This window comes from Oryx dammah, unplaced genomic scaffold (assembly GCF_014754425.2).
Source record: "Oryx dammah isolate SB20612 unplaced genomic scaffold, SCBI_Odam_1.1 HiC_scaffold_23, whole genome shotgun sequence".
Taxonomy (NCBI): domain Eukaryota; kingdom Metazoa; phylum Chordata; class Mammalia; order Artiodactyla; family Bovidae; genus Oryx; species Oryx dammah.
In genome coordinates this window covers 46,218,603-46,237,177 of record NW_024070207.1, presented here as the reverse complement: position 1 = coordinate 46,237,177, position 18,575 = coordinate 46,218,603, and the positions used below count along the sequence as shown (strand labels likewise).

Sequence of the window (18,575 nt, the reverse complement as noted above, 5' to 3'; positions counted from 1 at the left end):
TGCTTTGCCTGGTGAAAACACAATCTCCAGTTTAAAAATTTGTCTCAGTCCTCACTTCTGCTCCTCTAAGTGGCACACCATGTGCAATGGTTGTGATGCTAAGTCTCTTCTGGTAACAGTCAATGATAGTTGGCATTACTGAAGTGTGAGGAGCTTAAGATGAAGCTGACTGATCACTTTTTTGAGTAATTAAACCCAAACAAACAGAAACAACTTTAGTTAGGCAGAAAGCTTGTTTGTGCTAAGATATATGTACAGCTATATTTTGTGTCACCTCTAATTCATCATAAAATGCCATGATACATTTCCTTCACTTACAATAGATTGCAGAAAGAACTTGGTAAAGAGTCCTAATGTTTGCTTTTAGAGATTGTGTATGTGAAAGCTGTTCAAAGGATGAAGTTTCATTTTTTTTTTGTAAAATAATCTAGCCTTCTCTTTGTACAAGAATATTCTAAGCCTAGAATTGAGTGCCTTCCAGAAAACAGCTTTACACCATGTATACTGACATCGACTCCTTCAGCCACCATAATTTATGGACATCAATTAGATAATGGACTGCTTTGCATGTTTTTATGAAAATGCCAATCGGAAACCTTGGCATTGATGGCAAAAGCCCTCTATGCTGTGCATGGAAGGCGGCCAGCCAAATGGTCTGCATGGAATTCCTTCATCAATCTGTAATGGCAGGTCATAAACAATTCCCTCTGAAAACCGTGATCACCTGATCACCTGATACCTCACTAAAGAGGTATGCAGCTCTTTATTCACACCTTTGCAACCAGGCAGAAAACTCATGGCTTTGGCATTATGTCCAGACAAGGGGCCCAGAGGATCAAGGTCACTAATTAGATCCCATAGATCATCATGCTGACCTTCAAATTACTGCTTCCCTTTAATTAAGGCCTAGCTAGGTATATCAAACTCACTATGCCTAGATTCTTCTTCTCTTATAATAAATTCTGTTTTAAGAAACTCCCCACTCAGACCCCACCACCAAAATAGTGCTATTGAGCTCAGGCCTCAAGTCTCTAGGCTTCTCCAGATATGCATGGGAAATTAGACATAGCTTAGATTCAGTCTCAAACTACTACTCATTAAATGCCTTAGCCAAACAGATACCTCCTGCTTCTCTCCAAACACATTGCCTCCAGCTCTACAGAATTACTCGTAGTTCACAGAGAGCAGCATACTTTTATACACAGTGGCCCCTGCTTGAGATGCTCGTTATCCTTCTCATCTTGTCTGCCTACAAAACTGCTTATTTTTCAAGATTTCTCAAGAATCATTTATACTCACAAACCACCTCTGACTACTCCACCCAATCTTATCCCTACTCCTCACCACACGTGTGTGTGCACACATATATGCACAAAAATACACCCAGTTAGTGTTTCCTGTGTGCTTCCAAAGGGATTATAATTGTTGTGTGCTGTTTCTAAAGTACTTTCTGTCTGTTAACTCAATTAATCATCTTGCTCACTCTGTGAACAAGGTATTAATATTGCCTCTGTTTTACAGATGAGGAAACTGAGGCTCAGAGAATTTGGTGAACTCAAATATTGTTGTCGTTCAGTTGCTCAGCTGTGTCCAACTCTTTGTGATCCCATGGGCTTCAGCACACCAGACTTCCCTGTCCATCACCAGCTCCTGGAGTTTGCTCAAATTTATGTCCATTGAGTCAGTGATACTATCTAACCATCTCATCATCTGTCATCCCCTTCTTCTCCTGCCTCCAATCTTTCCCAGCATCAGAGTCTGTTCCAATGAGTCGGCTTTTGCATCAGGTGTGCCAAAGTATTGGAGCTTCAGCATCAACATCAGTCCTTCTGATGAATATTCAGGGTTGATTTCCTTTAGGATTGACTGGTTTTATCTCCTTGCTGCCCAAGGGACTCTCAAGAGTCTACTCTAGCACCACAATTAGAAAACTTAAATTCTTCGGCACTCAGCCTCCTTTATGGTCCAATTTTCACATCCATACGTGACTACTGGAAAAACCATAGCTTTGACTATATGGACCTTTGCCTGCAGTGATGCCTCTGCTTTTTAATACTCCTTCTAGGTTTGTCATAGCTTTTCTTCCAAGGACAAAATATCTTTTAATTTCATGGTTGCAGTTACTGTCCACAGTGATTTTGGAGTCCAAAAAAGCAAAGTCTGTCACTCTTGCACATTTCCCCCTTCTATTTACCATGAAGTGATGGGACTGGATACCACAATCTTAGTTTTTTGAATGTTGAATTTTAGGCCAGCTTTTCCATTCCTCTTTCACTTTTATCAAGAGGTTCTTAAGTTCCTCTTCACTTTCTGCCATTAGAGTGGCATCATCTGCCTATCTGAGGTTATTGATATTTCTCCCATCAATGATTCCAACTTGTGCTTCATCCAGCCTGGAATTTCGCATAATTTATTCTGCATATAAGTTAAGTAAACAGGATGACAGTATACAGACTTGACATACTCCTTTCCAATTTTTAAACCAGTCAGTTATTCCATGTAAGGTTCTAACTATTGATTCCTGACCCACATACAGGTTTCTCAAGAGACAGGTGAATTGGTCTGGTATTTCCATCTCTTTAAGAATTTTCCACAGTTTGTTGTGATCCACACAGTCAAAGGCTTTACCATAGTCAATGAAGCAGAAGTAGATATTTTCCTTGAATTCCTTGTGATCCAATGAATGTCGGCAATTTGATCTCTGGTTCCTATGCGTTTTCTAAACCCACCTCATACATCAGGAAGTTCTCAGTTCCAGTACTGCTGAAGCCTAACTTGAAGGATTTTGAGCATTACCTTGTTAGCATGTGAAATGAGTGCAATTGTATGGTAATTTGAATATTCTTTGGCATTGCCCTTCTTTGGGATTGAAATGAAAACTGACCTTTTCCAGTCCTGTGGCCACTGCTGAATTTTCCAAATTTGCTGGAATATTGAGCACAGCACTTTCACAGCATCATCCTTTAGGATTTGAAATAGATCAATTGGAATTCCATCACCTCCACTAGCTTTGTTTGTAGTAATGCTTCCTAAGGCCCACTTGCCTTCACACTCCAGGATGTCTGATTCTAAGTGAGTGACCACACCATTGTGGTTATCCTAGTCATTAAGATCTTTGTGTATATTTCTTCTGTGTATTCTTGGAAGCTCTTCTTAAATTCATCTGCCTTTTAGGTCCTTACGCTTTTTGTCCTTTATCATTTCCATTTTTTCATGAAATGTTCCCTTGATATTTTCAATTTTCTTAAACAGATCTCTAGTCTTTCCAATTCTAGTTTTCCTCTGATTCTCTGCATTGTTCACTTAAGAAGGCTTTCTTCTCTCTCCTTGCTAGTCTTTGAATCTCTGCATTCATTTGAGTATATCTTTCTCTTTCTCCCTTGCTTTTCACTTCTCTCTTTCCTCAGCTATGTGTAAATCCTCCTCAGACAACCACTTTGCCTTCTTGCATTTCTTTTTCTTAGGGATGGTTTTGATCACTACCTCTTGTACAATGTTATGAACCTCTGCCAGTAGTTCTTCAGACACTCTGTCTACCAATCTAATCTTTTGGTCACTTCCACTGTATAATCATAAAGGATTTGATTTAGGTAATACCTGAATGGCTTAGTGGTTTCCCCTACTTTCTTCAATTTAAGCCTGAAGTTTGCAATGTGTTCATGATCTGAGCCTCAGTCAGCTCCAGGTCTTGTTTTTGCTGACTGTGTAGAGCTTCTCCATCTTTGGCTGCAAAGAATATAATCAATCTGATTTTGATATTGACCAATTGGTGATGTCCATGTGTAGAGACAACTCTTGTATTATTGGAAATGGGTTTTTGCTCTGACCAGTGTGTTCTCTTGGCAAAACTCTGTTAGCTTTTGACCTACTTCATTTTGTACTCCAAGGCCAAACTTGCCTGTTACTCCAGGTATCTCTTGACTTCCTAATTTTGCATTCTAATCTCCTATGATGAAAATGATATATTTTTTGGTGTTAGTTCTAGAAGATCTTATAGGTATTCACAGAATCATTCAACTTCATCTTCTTTGGCATTAATGGTTGGGGTATATACTTGGATTACTGTTACGTTGAATAGTTTGTCCTGGAAACAAACTGAAATCATTCTATCATTTCTGAGGTTGCACCCAAATACCACATTTCAGACTCTTTTGTTGACTATGAGGGCTGCTCTATTTGTGCTAATGGATTCTTGCCCAGAGTAGTAGATATAATGGTCATCTGAATGAAATTCACCCATTCCTTTCCACTTTAGTTCACTGATTCCGAAGATGTCGATGGTCAGTCTTGCCATCTCCTGCTTGACCATGTCCAATTTACCTTGATTCATGGACCTAACATTCTAGGATCCTATGCAGTATTGTTCTTTACAGAATCAAGTTTTACTTTCACTACCAGACATATACATAATTGAGCATTGTTTCTGCTTTGGCCCAGCCACTTCATTCTTTCTGGAGCTAGTAGTAATTGCCATCCGCACTTCTCCAGTAGCCTATTGGATACTTCCCAACATGGGGTGGGGGGCGGGCTCATATTCCAGTGTCTTATCTTTTGCCTTTTCATCCTGTTCATGGGGTTCTCATGCCAGGAATATTGGACTGATTTACCACTCCTCCAGTGGACCAAGTTTTATCAGAACTCTCCACTATGACCCATCTGCCTTGGGTGGCCTTGTATAGCATGGCTCATAGCTTCAGTGAATTACAAAAGCTCCTTCTCCATGACAAGATTGTGATCCATGAAGGAGGAACTTGTATACGGTTACTCACTTGTATGTGGTTACTCACAATATGTTGTATAATCAGGACTGAAATGTTAGCAAGCTAATTACTACACTATATGGAGAAGATTTATCAAACATGTATGTACATTTGAAACATGCATTGTCAACCGATAGAGGTCTTGTGGGAAAACAGGGGTTATCCTTTCTATTAGTGAGTGACTGAGTGAGTGAAAGTTGCTCAGTTGTGTCTGACTCTTCATAACCTCTTGGACTGTAGCCCACCAGGCTACTCTGTCCATGGAATTCCTCAGGCAAATATATGGGAGTGGGTCACCATTTCCTTCTCCAGGATTCATTTTATTAAACTAACAAAAACCACATATTGCTCCTGAGGTGGCCCAAGAGAACAGAATATGCCCTGTGAGTTCCAGGTCATTACCCAGGCTTGTTCTGTCCCATGGTCCTATCTGCAACTAAAACACTTCGCTTTTTGAAACAACAAATGTCAACCACCATAAAATTTACAAGACACAATTCTAATCAGAACCATTGTTTGCTGTGTACATTCTCTCACTGAAGTATAAGATTAAACTGTTAAATGACTTGAACTTAAAAGAAAACAAAATCAAATGGAATGAAGTAGAGCTTTAGTACAAAACAATATTGACATTATTTTCTTATTGATCAATTAATCACATTCTTATTATAGCTCCTGTGTGTCAAAGAACATAGAATGTCAAAACTCTAACTGATTTAACCCATTGGATGCTCTCTCCTGAATATTACTGGGTAGAACAAAATTAAAATTACAACTGGCTCTTTGGACACTTAAGTTTTGGAGAAATATTTTGTTCTTTGCAAAGCCTTGGTATGGAATATAACTTTCATGTACCTAAGGGGCTCTAGGGGATCTAAGTGTGGGGACCCATAGAACTATACCAAAAAAAGGAGTATGAAGATAAAGGTTTTCATTTCATCCTTGTCATGTGTTTCCACAGTGTTAAGGTATTTGAGTGCATGAATTAATGCAAAATATAAGGCATTAGTCCTGAAGAGGGATCTTTTAAAATGTGGCCCTGTTGCCTAAAATGAAGAAATCTTCTAGAAAAGGATATATATATTTATTTCTTCCTTTATTCCTGCTCTCATTCTTTCCTTGCCAAATATTTCACTCAAAAAGCCTTTAGGCATGCCATAGGAAAGAAGGTGGCAAGTGGGACAGCAGACTGAGAGGTTCTGGGGATTAGTCACATTCAAGGGGATTAAGTAAAGAAGTAAATATATTAACCTAATGGGATCCATGCTTTTCACTGAAAGGATTTAACCTTATGGTCAGGAAGAAAAATTAGAATGAACTCTGTGGTATAGTATTAGACTAGAATCAGAGGTGTGAAGTTATGGTTTTCAATATATAGAAAGAATTAGAAATACATATCACTCTAAGATTGTAAATACATAGAGTACACTTAGCATCCAAATCTTTGCTTCTAATTACCCCTCAGCACTAAAAAGAACCGGGGCTTCTTGAAGAAACAGCTGCTTCCAGAGTTGAGCTGAAGAAGGTAAATGAGCCTGTAAATCCCTGGGTTGGGAAGATCCCATGGAGAAAGAAATGGTAATCCACTCCAGTATTCTTGCCTGGAGAATCCCATGGACAGAGAAGCCTGACAGGCTACAGTCCATGGGGTTGCAAAAAGAGTCGGGTATGACAGCAACTAAACAACAGTATCTCATTGTGCCAGGAAGAAAGGGATTGCTCTAAGAAAAATATAAAAATATCAAAAGAACATGTTCTTAGAATATCAGAGGCACTCCTACTGGTCAAATCTTAGAAAATTTAAACTTAAAAAAATAATGTTAGTGACAGATTGCAAAAGTTTATCCTGTGGTATAAAGTAGAAATCCATGAGTCCCCACTGTAATAAATAAATGAATAAATAAATAGGAGAGAGGGGAAAGTTCTTCCTTATAGTAGAAAACAAACAAATATTGAAACAATGATGGAATTAAAAAATCACCACTTGGTAACAATCATGGTAGTAAGTAGTTCAGTCAGGAACCAATACATGCGAAAATCAGTGGGTGAAAGTAGGAAGAGAAAAATAATATTTAAGCAGTCTCAAAGTATATTCCTATAAATTGCATACTAATGACAAGAAAAAGGTACTTTATACCAAGAATCCTGCAGACAGCACCTTATTCATGTGATCCAAATTATCATCAATGATGGAATAAATGTACAAGATGAGATAAACATATATTGTGCACTTCAGTATTGTTTCTGTGATGTTCCTGCCAAACTAATGAATCTAATAGTGAGAAAACATGCAAATGTCAATTGAGAGACAGTTTAAAAAATAGTTGGCAGATAATCTACAAGTCTTATGGTCTTAAGGTCAAGGAAGAACTTGAGAACTGTTCTGGGTTGAAAGAGACTGAAGAGATATGACAACTGGGTGCAATGCATGACCTTTGATTGGATTGTTTCACTACAGAGGGCACTACTGGTAGGGTTGGTGAAACATGAATAGGGACTCTGGAGTTTTTATACTGTTCCATTAACTCTCTGCTTGAAATTATCTCAAAATAAAAAGAAAAGATACAATCTGCAATATTTCATAATTTATAAATAAAAATGAAACAATTACTTTACACTAAAATATGTATAAAATATCTAGTATGTGCCAGATACTGAGCTTGACCCTGAGGATAGTAACATAATGAAGACTGTAAACTCATTTGAAGGACAGAGGTGGGTTTGAGGAGAAGAAGTTTGGCAGATATGAGAGAAACAGTATGGAAGAATAATAGGAAGTTGACTCCACCACCCAGAGTCAAAGATTTTAAACTCCACCCCTACCACCATGATCACCCCCATGTCATCTATGAAAAACTACATAATCTTGAAATCTCTCAGACTGCTCATCATATAATCAAGATCATAATAATAACTCATCAAGTTGGTTTCAAAATAAAAGATGATGACTATGTAAGGTGTCAGAGTTCCTAGATCTTAAAAAGTAATCAATAAACAAAAGCTACTAGTTGCAGTATAAATATAGTAATAATGCAATAATATTGTCTGCTGCTGCTAAGTCGCTTCAGTCATGTCCGACTCTGTGCGACCCCATAGACGGCAGCCCACCAGGCTCCCCCGTCCCTGGGATTCTCCAGGCAAGAACACTGGAGTGGGTTGCCATTTCCTTCTCCAGTGCATGAAGGTGAAAAGAGAAAGTGAAGTCGCTCAGTTGTGTCTGACTCTTCACTACCCCACGGACTGCAGCCTACCAGGCTCCTCCGCCCATGGGATTTTCCAGGCAAGAGTACTGGAGTGAGGTGCCATTGCCTTCTCCGAATATTGTCTAGTCAGTGGTTTTAAAAAAAACATGAAATTTGAGTATAATATAAAACATTCTAAAAGACACATATCAAGACATATATATTGGATGTTAACTAAATTTATTGTGATAATCATTTCATAATATATACATATATCAAATCAATATGGTATACACTTTACATTTATACAGTTATATGTCAATTATATCTCAATAAAACATAAGAAAAAGGCACACAACTTTACTTTCATTTCAATTCAGTCACTCAGCCATGTCCAACTCTTTGCGACCCCATGAATCGCAGCATGCCAGGCCTCCTTGTCCATCACCAACTCCCAGAGTTCACCAAAACTCATGTCCATTGAGTCAGTGATGCCATCTAGCCATCTCATCTTCTGTCGTTCCCTTCTCCTCCTGCCCCCAATCCCTCCCAGCATCAGGGTCTTTTCCAATGAATCAACTCTTCCCATGAGGTGGCCAAAGTATTGGAGTTTCAGCCTCAGCATCAGTCCTTTCAATGAACACCCAGGACTGGTCTCCTTTAGGCTGGACTGGTTAGATCTCCTTGAAGTCCAAGGGACTCTCAAGAGTCTTCTCCAACACCACAGTTCAAAAGCCATCAATTCTTCGGTGCTCATCTTTCTTCACAGTCCAACTCTCACATCCATACATGACCACTGGAAAAACCATAGCCTTGACTAGAGGGACCATTTTTGGCAAAGTAATATCTCTGCTTTTTACTTTATCCATGCCTTAACCCACATAAAAGCTTAGATGTGCCCATGTTCAAACCTAGTACCATATACTATATATATGTTGGCAATGTCCAACATGTGTCTAGACACAACCACCTAGACAAGCACAGTAAACATCTCCAACTCACTTATACCAGTAACCTTCTAGGTGTCAATGAGGCTGCATTTGTTTCTGGAGCTCCAGGTCCTCCTCAAATCTCATGTGGTTGTGGCAAAATTCATTTTTTTGAAATTTAGAAATGAGTACCCACTGTCCTACTGGCTATTGGTTGGGGGTCATTGTCAACTCAGAAACTGCATTCAGGTCCTAGTCCTGTGAACTTCATAAAACACGCAGCTTACTTCTTCAAAACCAGCAGGAAAATCTCTTATTCAGTCTGCTAAAACAGATTCATATATATCATAATGCAATAACAGGAATCTATGCCATCTCTTTGACATATTCTATTGATTAGAAGCAAGTCACAAATTGTAACTGCATTCAAGGTGAAGAAATTACACAAGGACGTCTAACTCAATCAGTCATTGTCTACATGCTTTATGTGCTAGCATTATATCAGAAAAGGGAATACATTTCTTTGTGGTCCTACATTTTGACCATAAATTAGACTATAGGATATAAAGATATGAATGAGTGAGTCTAGGGGGATATATATGGATTTTAGAATTGAATATGGCCATGGTTATTTGTTGCACACAACTCTCAGTATGCTTTAAGGCATGATAATCAATAAAGAGACAGGACTTTTATTCTTTGTATGAAGGTGCATATGCATGTCTGAATAAAGACATGTGTAAGTTCAATCATACACTAATAAGCACGGCTATGTCTAAAGGTAGGATCATTCTTGGTGAGCATAGAATAAAAATGGGTACTTGAAGCTGAGCCTGAATATATGGGTATTATTTCAAGTTTTCAGTTCAGGTCAGTTCAGTTGCTCAGTCGTGTCCCACTCTTTGAGACCCCATGAATCACAGCACGCCAGGCCTCCCTGTCCATCACCATCTCCCGGAGTTCACCCAGACTCATGTCCATCGAGTCCGTGATGCCATCCAGCCATCCCATCCTCGGTCGTCCCCTTCTCCTACTGCCCCCAATCCCTCCCAGCATCAGAGTCTTTTCCAATGAGTCAACTCTTCGCATGAGGTGGCCAAAGTACTGGAGTTTCCGCTTCAGCATCATTCCCTCCAAAGAAATCCCAGGGCTGATCTCCTTCAGAATGGACTGGTTGGATCTCCTTGCAGTCCAAGGGACTCTCAAGACTCTTCTCCAACACCACAGTTCAAAAGCATCAATTCTTCGGTGCTCAGCCTTCTTCACAGTCCAACTCTCACATCCATACATGACCACAGGAAAAACCATAGCCTTGACTAGACGGACCTTAGTTGGCAAAGTAGTGTCCCTGCTTTTGAATATGCTATCTAGGTTGGTCATAACTTTTCTTCCAAAGAGTAAGCATTTACCTTTGAAAAAAAAAGAAAAGAAAAACTATATATTGGCTTTTAAAATCATTTAACATTTTGGGATATATAGGCATAGTCCAAAAGTAAGGAGAAATAAAAATAATAATCTGGAAAAGAATAACATGTAGAGAAAGAATTTAAAGTGATGAATTTATACACTGTTCCATAGAGTACATGGTTCTGAAAGATATAAAGACTGACTCTGCAGAGGTGATTATTAAAAAAAAAAAAAAAAGTTGCTCACCTTTTTATTTCTACATTTGGTCTCTATTACTTACCCTAATACCCACTCCAGTGTTCTTGCCTGGAGAATCTCAGGGACAGGGGAGCCTGGTGGGCTACCGTCTATGGGGTCACACAGGGTCAGACACGATTGAAGTGACTTAGCAGCAGCAGCAGCAGCAGCAGCAACTGACCCTAACCTTAACTACAAACCAGTATATATTTTTACAGAACCAAGTAATATGGTACCATGATGTGATTTTGCAAAGTGGCATTTGCTGCAAAATGTGATCTCTCAAAAAATAAAGGTGGGAGGGTGATCATGCCATCTGTGTCACTTCGAGGGGACTGACAATTAATTTTAAATTGCTTTCTGTCAGACCTTCAGGTATTACAGGGTATTTTTTTACTTATATATACAAATTTGCAATGCATTAATATTTTAATATAGTGTATTTTTAGGTCCAATGCAGGAAATAACCTTTCAACAACTTTACTGTCTTTCACTGTCTAGTTAGACATGGTGAACCAATAAAAAAAAAAAAAAAGATTTCCTTCAAAACTCAATAAGTCTGGAATATGGACTTGGCCTAAATTTGAAAACCACATTACTATAATACAAGTATATTATTTATTTGCATAATTATTGAATTATTCATCAAAAGACCCCATTGAAAATGTGGATGCCTTGATGGTAAAATTTTAGCACCATGGAAAATGTATTCATATGGAAAGAGCATCAAGAGAAATTTATTAAAATGAAAATGGCATTGATTACAATGCTGAAATACAAAGATGAATTTATACAGAATCACATGTCCCACAAATGGCTTTGCATAAGTTTTCTCAAAATCTGGGATGTGAGATCAAGATAGAGGAGTAGGAAGATCCTGAGCTCCCCCCAGCACTGGCACACCAAAATTAAAGCTATACTCTGAGTCTCTTAAGACTAGCAGAAAAGTTCTTTGACAATTATGAAAAGAAAAGAAACAAAACCACATCACAGCAGGTAGGAGGGGCAGCAGGTACACCCTAGTGTGGTGACCCACAAGTAGGAGGGCTATCACAAACTTTTAGGTTCTCCCCTAAGGAGTGAGGGGTTCAAGCCCCACCTTGGGCATTCCAGCCCTGGGCATGAGCGAAATAGGTGAAGATAATTAAGAGGTACAAACTTTCAGTTATAAAATATGTAAGTCACAGGGATATAATGTACAGTATAGGGAATATGATCAATATTATAAAAACCTTATATGATGACCGATGGTAACTATACACATTCTGGTGATCACTCTGTAATGTATAGAAATATTGAATCACTATGTTGTAAACCTGAAACTTATGTAATATTGTAAGTCAACTCTACTTCAATAAAAGCAAAACATAAAAAAAATACAAACATTTTTTTGAAAGATTTCTCAAAATCTAAAGATATAGATTTAGCAAATGCCAAAGTCTTTTATAGGTAGGCAAAATTATTGAGTCACATAGTTCAGGCCACTGGCTCCTCTTTTTCTATTAGGTAATAAATTATTTGGAAGTAGTATATCATGTGGAGAAGGCAATGGCAACCCACTCCAGTACTCTTGCCTGGAAAATACCATGGATGGAAGAGCCTGGTAGGCTGCCATCCATGGGGTCACACAGAGTCAGACACTACTGAAGTGACTTAGTAGCAGCAGAAGCAGCAGTATATCATGATATGTATTAAGAATGTTGTTCTTCACTCATGTCAGAGTCTTTGTGACTCCATGGAAAGCAGTGTGCCAGGCTTCCTTGTCCATCACCAACTACCGGAGCTTGCTCAAACTCATTTCCATTGAATTGATGATGCCCTCCAACTATCTTGTCCTCTGTTTTCCCCTTCTCCTCCTGCCTTCAATCTTCCCCAGGATCAGGGTCTTTTTCAATGAGTCAATTCTTCACATCAGGTGGCCAAAGTATTGGAACTTCAGCCTCAGCATCTGTCCTTGCAATGAATATTCAGGGTTGATTTTCCTTAGGATTGACTTGTTTGATCTCCTTGCAGTGCAAGGGACTCTCAAGAGACTTCTCCAGCCCCACAATTCAAAAGCATCAATTCTTCGGTTCTCAGCCTTCTTTATGGTCCAACTCTCACATCCATACATGATTACTGGAAAAACGTTAGCTTTGACTATATGGACACTCGTCGGCAAAGTGCTAAGCGGTCATGTCCAACTCTTTGAGATCCCATGCGCTGTAGATTGCCAGACTCCTCTGTCCATGGGATTTCCCAGTCAAGAATACTGGAGTGGGTTGCCCATAACTTCTCCAGGGTATTTTCGCAACCCAGGGATTGAGCCTGCATCTCTTGCATTGGCAGGCAGATTCTTTAACACTGTGCCACCTGGGAAGACCCCCCAAAATATGGGACACTTCACGAATTTCCATGTCATCTTTGCACAGGGGCCAGGCTAATCTTCTCTGTATCATTCCGATTTTAGCATATATGCTGCCAAAGTGAGCACATTTTATATCATACTCAGTTTAAAAAAGTCATGCTTATACATTTTGGACATTAGGCACACTAGTGTATACAGAAATCAAAATACAATCTTGTATGCCTGAAACATATAATGTTGTAAACCAAGGTTACCTCCCCCAAACTCATGTTTTCTTAGGATTATTATATAATTTTTAAGACTTTTAAACATTTTCCATGTGTTCTAAGATTACATTTGTGTGTTTTACAAATTATAAACTATATAAATATTCAAGTAAAATCAAAGGCTAGGTATAGAATATCTTTCTATCTAGAAAAATAGACTACTTACATGACTTTCGGAGTTACTTTATTCTCTGTAATCATTGTCTCCAAGAGAAAGGGAACCAAAGTGATGAAAGCTGGATCATATGCAAGGATGCACCCACTCTTGTTGACTACAAAATGCATTTCATATTTGCAAAGGCAAAGACTGAATTGTATCATTCTAATAGTTTGAATGGGTATTTGGAGAATGTGATGTAGCCATGTGGCATTTTTGAATGATAAAGAATCACATCTCAGTTGGAATCACAGATTATTTTATAAAAATTAAATGAATCTTTTCTACTGGTGCTTTGGGGAATATTAAGAATGAGTATTAGAAAAGCTAATTATGTATGCATGTTCACCGCTCCCCTTTGTACACTCTGTCTCCACAAGGATCAGTGAATCATTAACACATAATGCAGCTTGCCAAATGCTTGGCATCGAGGATGGCACTTTTAAGATTATTGGAAGCACTATGATTGAACAGAGAGTATTGGTTCCAGCTTCCAAAATTTCTCTCTGAAATGAGGCACAGTCGTATCCATGTAAAACTTGGATGAAATATATGAAATGCAACTGGTCCACCAATGTGACCAACCAGGTTCTCAGGTAAAGCAAACCTGAAAAGTTTTGCTGGGCCTTCTCTTACACTTATCCATTGACTGACAGTCTCTTGTTCACCTGATTTGGTTCAGAAATTCCCTACAGTATTATCCGAAGAGCTGACTTGCTTCTAAATCTATTTTTCCTTCCCAAACTATTTAGTTATCCTACTTACATTCTCTTAGCATTCACTCTTTCTCTGCTCTTGCATCTCTATATTTTTATTTATGTCTTAGCCTTCACAAATTAAAACAATCTCATACTTTCAAACAGACTGAGAAAGGATAAATCCTCACTGAACTGATTTATAATTTCCTTGTTACACAAACATGCTTTACTTTTCTAGAGAAAGTAATTGATTACATGAGTAAGCAATTGTCATGTGAAATAAGAAGTCATCACCATATTTTCAAAGGTTTTAATTTTTTGAGAATCTTAATATTTTGAGACCACTTTAAAAAGCATACTTTTTCAAAAAACTGTTTTATACGTTTCTAAGTCATCTGAAGATGTCTATAAGATATTTTTTCAGGATTATATAGTCAGCTATTTTAATGCTGTATCTGTATGTGTTTTCTGTTCAATTATTAGTAATATGGCTTTAATGGAGACATAGCATACAGTATTATGCTGTAATTTGCAAGGAGGCTCTTTCTTGCAAGGAGATTCCTTGTACCATGTAAATGATTATCCTAAAATATAAAACACTGAAGTATAATAACAAAAATTGCTAACATTTACTGGGGGCTTATTCAACACCAAGAAACTGTTTATGCCCTTTATATGTATTAACTCAATCTTCACAACCTTATAAGATATTATTATCATTATTTGACCCATGAGGAAACCAAGGCATTCTGTGGTTAAGCAGCTTGCTCAAAGTCACAAGGCTAATAAGGGGTAGAACTAGGATTCAAATCCAGAACCTATACTATTAACAATGACTATGCTATTCTCATTAATGTTTATAAAGACTGATTTTGGAAGTTCTTATGGAAATGTGCCAGGTTAAGAGTTATATGGGAGAAGTATTATTCTTTAGTTGACTCCAGTGCAAGTCCATGTCATTGTGGCATTTAATTTATCCCCATGTTTACAACTTTCTAAGCACTTCAGTTGTTAAGAATGGTTAAAAACCAAAAATAAGGAGCCCTAAGGGCTTTGTAATTGCCTTAAGCTCCTGAAAGTGAGAAATCTGTTTCAAGGTGGTGGTAGTTTTACTCCCTTTCACATCATGAAAATTGCCAGATGCTGTCAGTAACTAACCTGCTCTCCTGGCTTAGTTCATAGGTGGAACAATATCATTTATTTCTTTGTCATATGCAAAGCAAAGACTATTATATATATATATAAAAAACCTTGGTTTCTTTTTTATAAATACATTTATTTCTGCATTTCCAATTTTGCTTTGGGGGTTTTCAGATAGATTGATTAAATAACTATTGATAGATAATGGCATTGCTTTTGGAATGTATCAGCAGAATGCTTCAGTCCTGGCCTTCTTCAGGTTTGAACACACTTATTGAAATTAAAGCTATTCATCACATTAATGCTCTACTGTCATTTATAGTTAAGACATAAAACTTTTTCCATCCTCTTGGAAAAGGCAACAAGATAAAATTGACATTGGTAGAGAGATAAGGCATCAGCCAGTGTCACTAGATAAAGATAATTCCTTCAACAGTGAGAAAGAGAAAGCTTTCTTATTAAAATTTTTCACTAAAATATGTAGCATTTCAGAATCAACATTGCTTACTACCACTCCAAGTGGACAGTCCAATATAAATAATATTATCATGTTATCATCATTGTGAGATATAAAAGTAAAGTAGAATGTTGCTATAAATGAAATGTTTGTGTTGAAATTTAGCCCCATACATAATAGTATTCAGAGATGAGGCCTTCGGGAGGTGATTAGGTCCTGAGGGTGGAGCCTTCTTGAAAGAGATTAGTGTCCTTACAAAAGAGACCCAGAGAGCTCCTTCCCACTTTATGCCATGTGAAGACAACAGTGAGAAAACAACTATGTATGAACCAGGAAACAGGACCTCACCTGGCATATAATCTGCCACCACCTTGATCTTGGACTTACTAGCCTCCAGAACTGTGAGAAATAAATGTCTGTTATTTACAAGCCACTCAGTATTTTTATATAGCAGCCCAAACAGAATAACACAAATGTTAAACTAAGAATTTTATCTATTTTAAATATTATTTTTGTCTCATCTCTTGCCACCTTACCACTTTTCCAATCACAGTGGTCCTCTGACAATTTCTTGAACACACAAGTGTCTTTCTTGCCTCAATATATTTTGGTAGACCTGGAATTCTCTTACTCCTTCTTTTAACCAAGGTTGGTCTTCTCTTTTTAAGATCTCACTTTCAACATCACCCCTCAGATAAATCTTCCTTAACTGTCTTATTGAAAGTCCCCCCCAATTGTATTTTGATATCTATCATATAAAATTTTTCCCTTCAAAGTACTTATCAGAGGCTTTATTGTGTCTGTACCAAATTTTTTGGCTCTCCTGCTAGAGGGTGAGTTCCACAAGTAAAGAGTCCTTAAGAATCTGGTTCATGGCTATATTACTTGTGCTTGCCATGTAGAAGATACTCAGTAAATAATCACATAATAAATAAACTCATTTCCAACACCACCCATTGTCCAAATAACTGAAAAATTTACTTAATATCTAGGTACTAGAAGTATCTGAAAATTCAGGTTGGATGTCTGAAATAGTCAGCACTTCATCATATTCTACAGTAAGAATGAATTTATAATAAAAGTATTGAGGAAAGATGTAGATTTTACTGAAGAATTCATAGGAGAGAAAAAGAGTGTGTTGCTATTTGACTTCCTTTCTCCACAGTCTCTGCACTCATCTTGCCTAACTGGAAGCACTGCTTCTACTTTTTCCTTATGTAGCACTCAGTCTCTGCACCCCTCCACCATCTTCCTCTCCACCATTTTCCTCTTCACTATCTTTCTGAGGAATTCAGCTGTGGGCTCAAATCTGTATACCAACAAACAAGAATCTTAAATATAATAAGACCCAACCTTTGAAGGAAATTTGATGATTAGCATTCATTTAATCAAGCATATTCCCATGGAGTCCAAAAAAAAGTATTACTGCTGAAAGGTGCTCTGAAAAGTGAAATTTTATCCATTTTGTGACATCTATAAGTGTTGAGAGTTTTTTTGTTTGTTGTTTTTGTTTGTTTTCTTGCATTGGATCTGGAAAATATCAATCCTGACACTCAGAGCTGTGCTTAGAATCAAACAACATATATATATAAACATTACCTAACACATCTAAAGATTAACTAGACTAATGGTGTATGTCACACTCTGTACTAGATATCATGCATGAAATAGTGGTTCCTACCCAAGGGCAGCCTACAATGCCCATTAAAAACTACAGAGCATGATGCCAGTTTAACAAACTGTATCAAATAATTGCATGCCTGTACTGTCTCAATGGTCATGCTTGTTTATAAGTAATTCTGAATTCTGAAAAAAAGCACTGAAATAGCAAATTCTTTATATAATTGATGTAGTATTTCAGAAAAGTTATGGTTAAGGTACAAGATGAAATTTTTGTTAAATAAAGCCAGCCCTCTTTTTCTATTAGTTAATTTTATTCCAATTTAGAGTGAACAATTTAAAGAAGGAGTTCTTGTCTAGTTGTTACTCATCCACTGTTACTCAGGAGTCAAAGTTTCATTTACTACAGATGTAAGTCAAGCATGTCCTGGCTTGGACTAGTGCTCAGGTCCATAGCATTGCTTATCCTTCAACAGCCCAGATGCTAAAGTCTTTCCAAAAACTCTCATAGCTGCACTCTAGCCATAAACCTTCCAGTTTCCCAAAGAGCCTAAAAGAACCATGCCATCTCGTCCTGCTGATCTGAATACAGTTACAATCTAATAGGAAATACAATATGATACTCACACTGCTGTGTGATAAATGCTAGAAGAATGAGCATAAAAGGCTATTGCACCATAGATAAAGGACACCTATTCAGAAAAGGAAGATCATGGCATCCGGTCTCATCACTTCATGGGAAATAGATGGAGAAACAGTGGAAACAGTGTCAGACTTTATTTTGGGGGGCTCCAAAATCACTGAAGATGGTGACTGCAGTCATGATAATAAAAGACACTTACTCCTTGGAAGAAAAGTTATGACCAACCTAGATAGCATATTCAAAAGCAGAGACATTACTATGCCGACTAAGGTCCGTCTAGTCAAGGCTATGGTTTTTCCAGTGGTCATGTATGGATGTGAGAGTTGGACTGTGAAGAAAGCTGAGCACCGAAGAACTGATGCTTTTGAACTGTGGTGTTGGAGAAGTCTCCTGAGAATCCCTTGGACTGCAAAGAGATCCAACCAGTCCATTCTGAAGGAGATCAGCCCTGGGATTTCTTTGGAAGGAATGATGCTAAAGCTGAAGCTCCAGTACTTTGGCCACCTCATGCGAAGAGTTGACTCATTGGAAAAGACTCTGATGCTGGGAGGGATTGGAGGCAGGAGGAGAAGGGGAAGACAGAGGATGAGATAGCTGGATGGCATCACTGACTCGATGGAAGTGAGTCTGAGTGAACTCCAGGAGTTGGTGATGGACAGGGAAGCCTGGTGTGCTGCAATTCATGGGGTTGCAAAGAGTCAAAATGACTGAGTGACTGAACTGAACTGATGC

General features: G+C 38.0%; 1 non-coding gene across 1 annotated transcript; it reads right to left on the bottom strand.

Moving 5' to 3' along the window:
• Positions 1-12,881: 12,881 nt before the first annotated feature.
• LOC120882744 lies at positions 12,882-12,988 on the bottom strand. The gene has a single exon (XR_005725596.1). It is a non-coding gene; the product is annotated as a U6 spliceosomal RNA (small nuclear RNA).
• Positions 12,989-18,575: the final 5,587 nt, after the last annotated feature.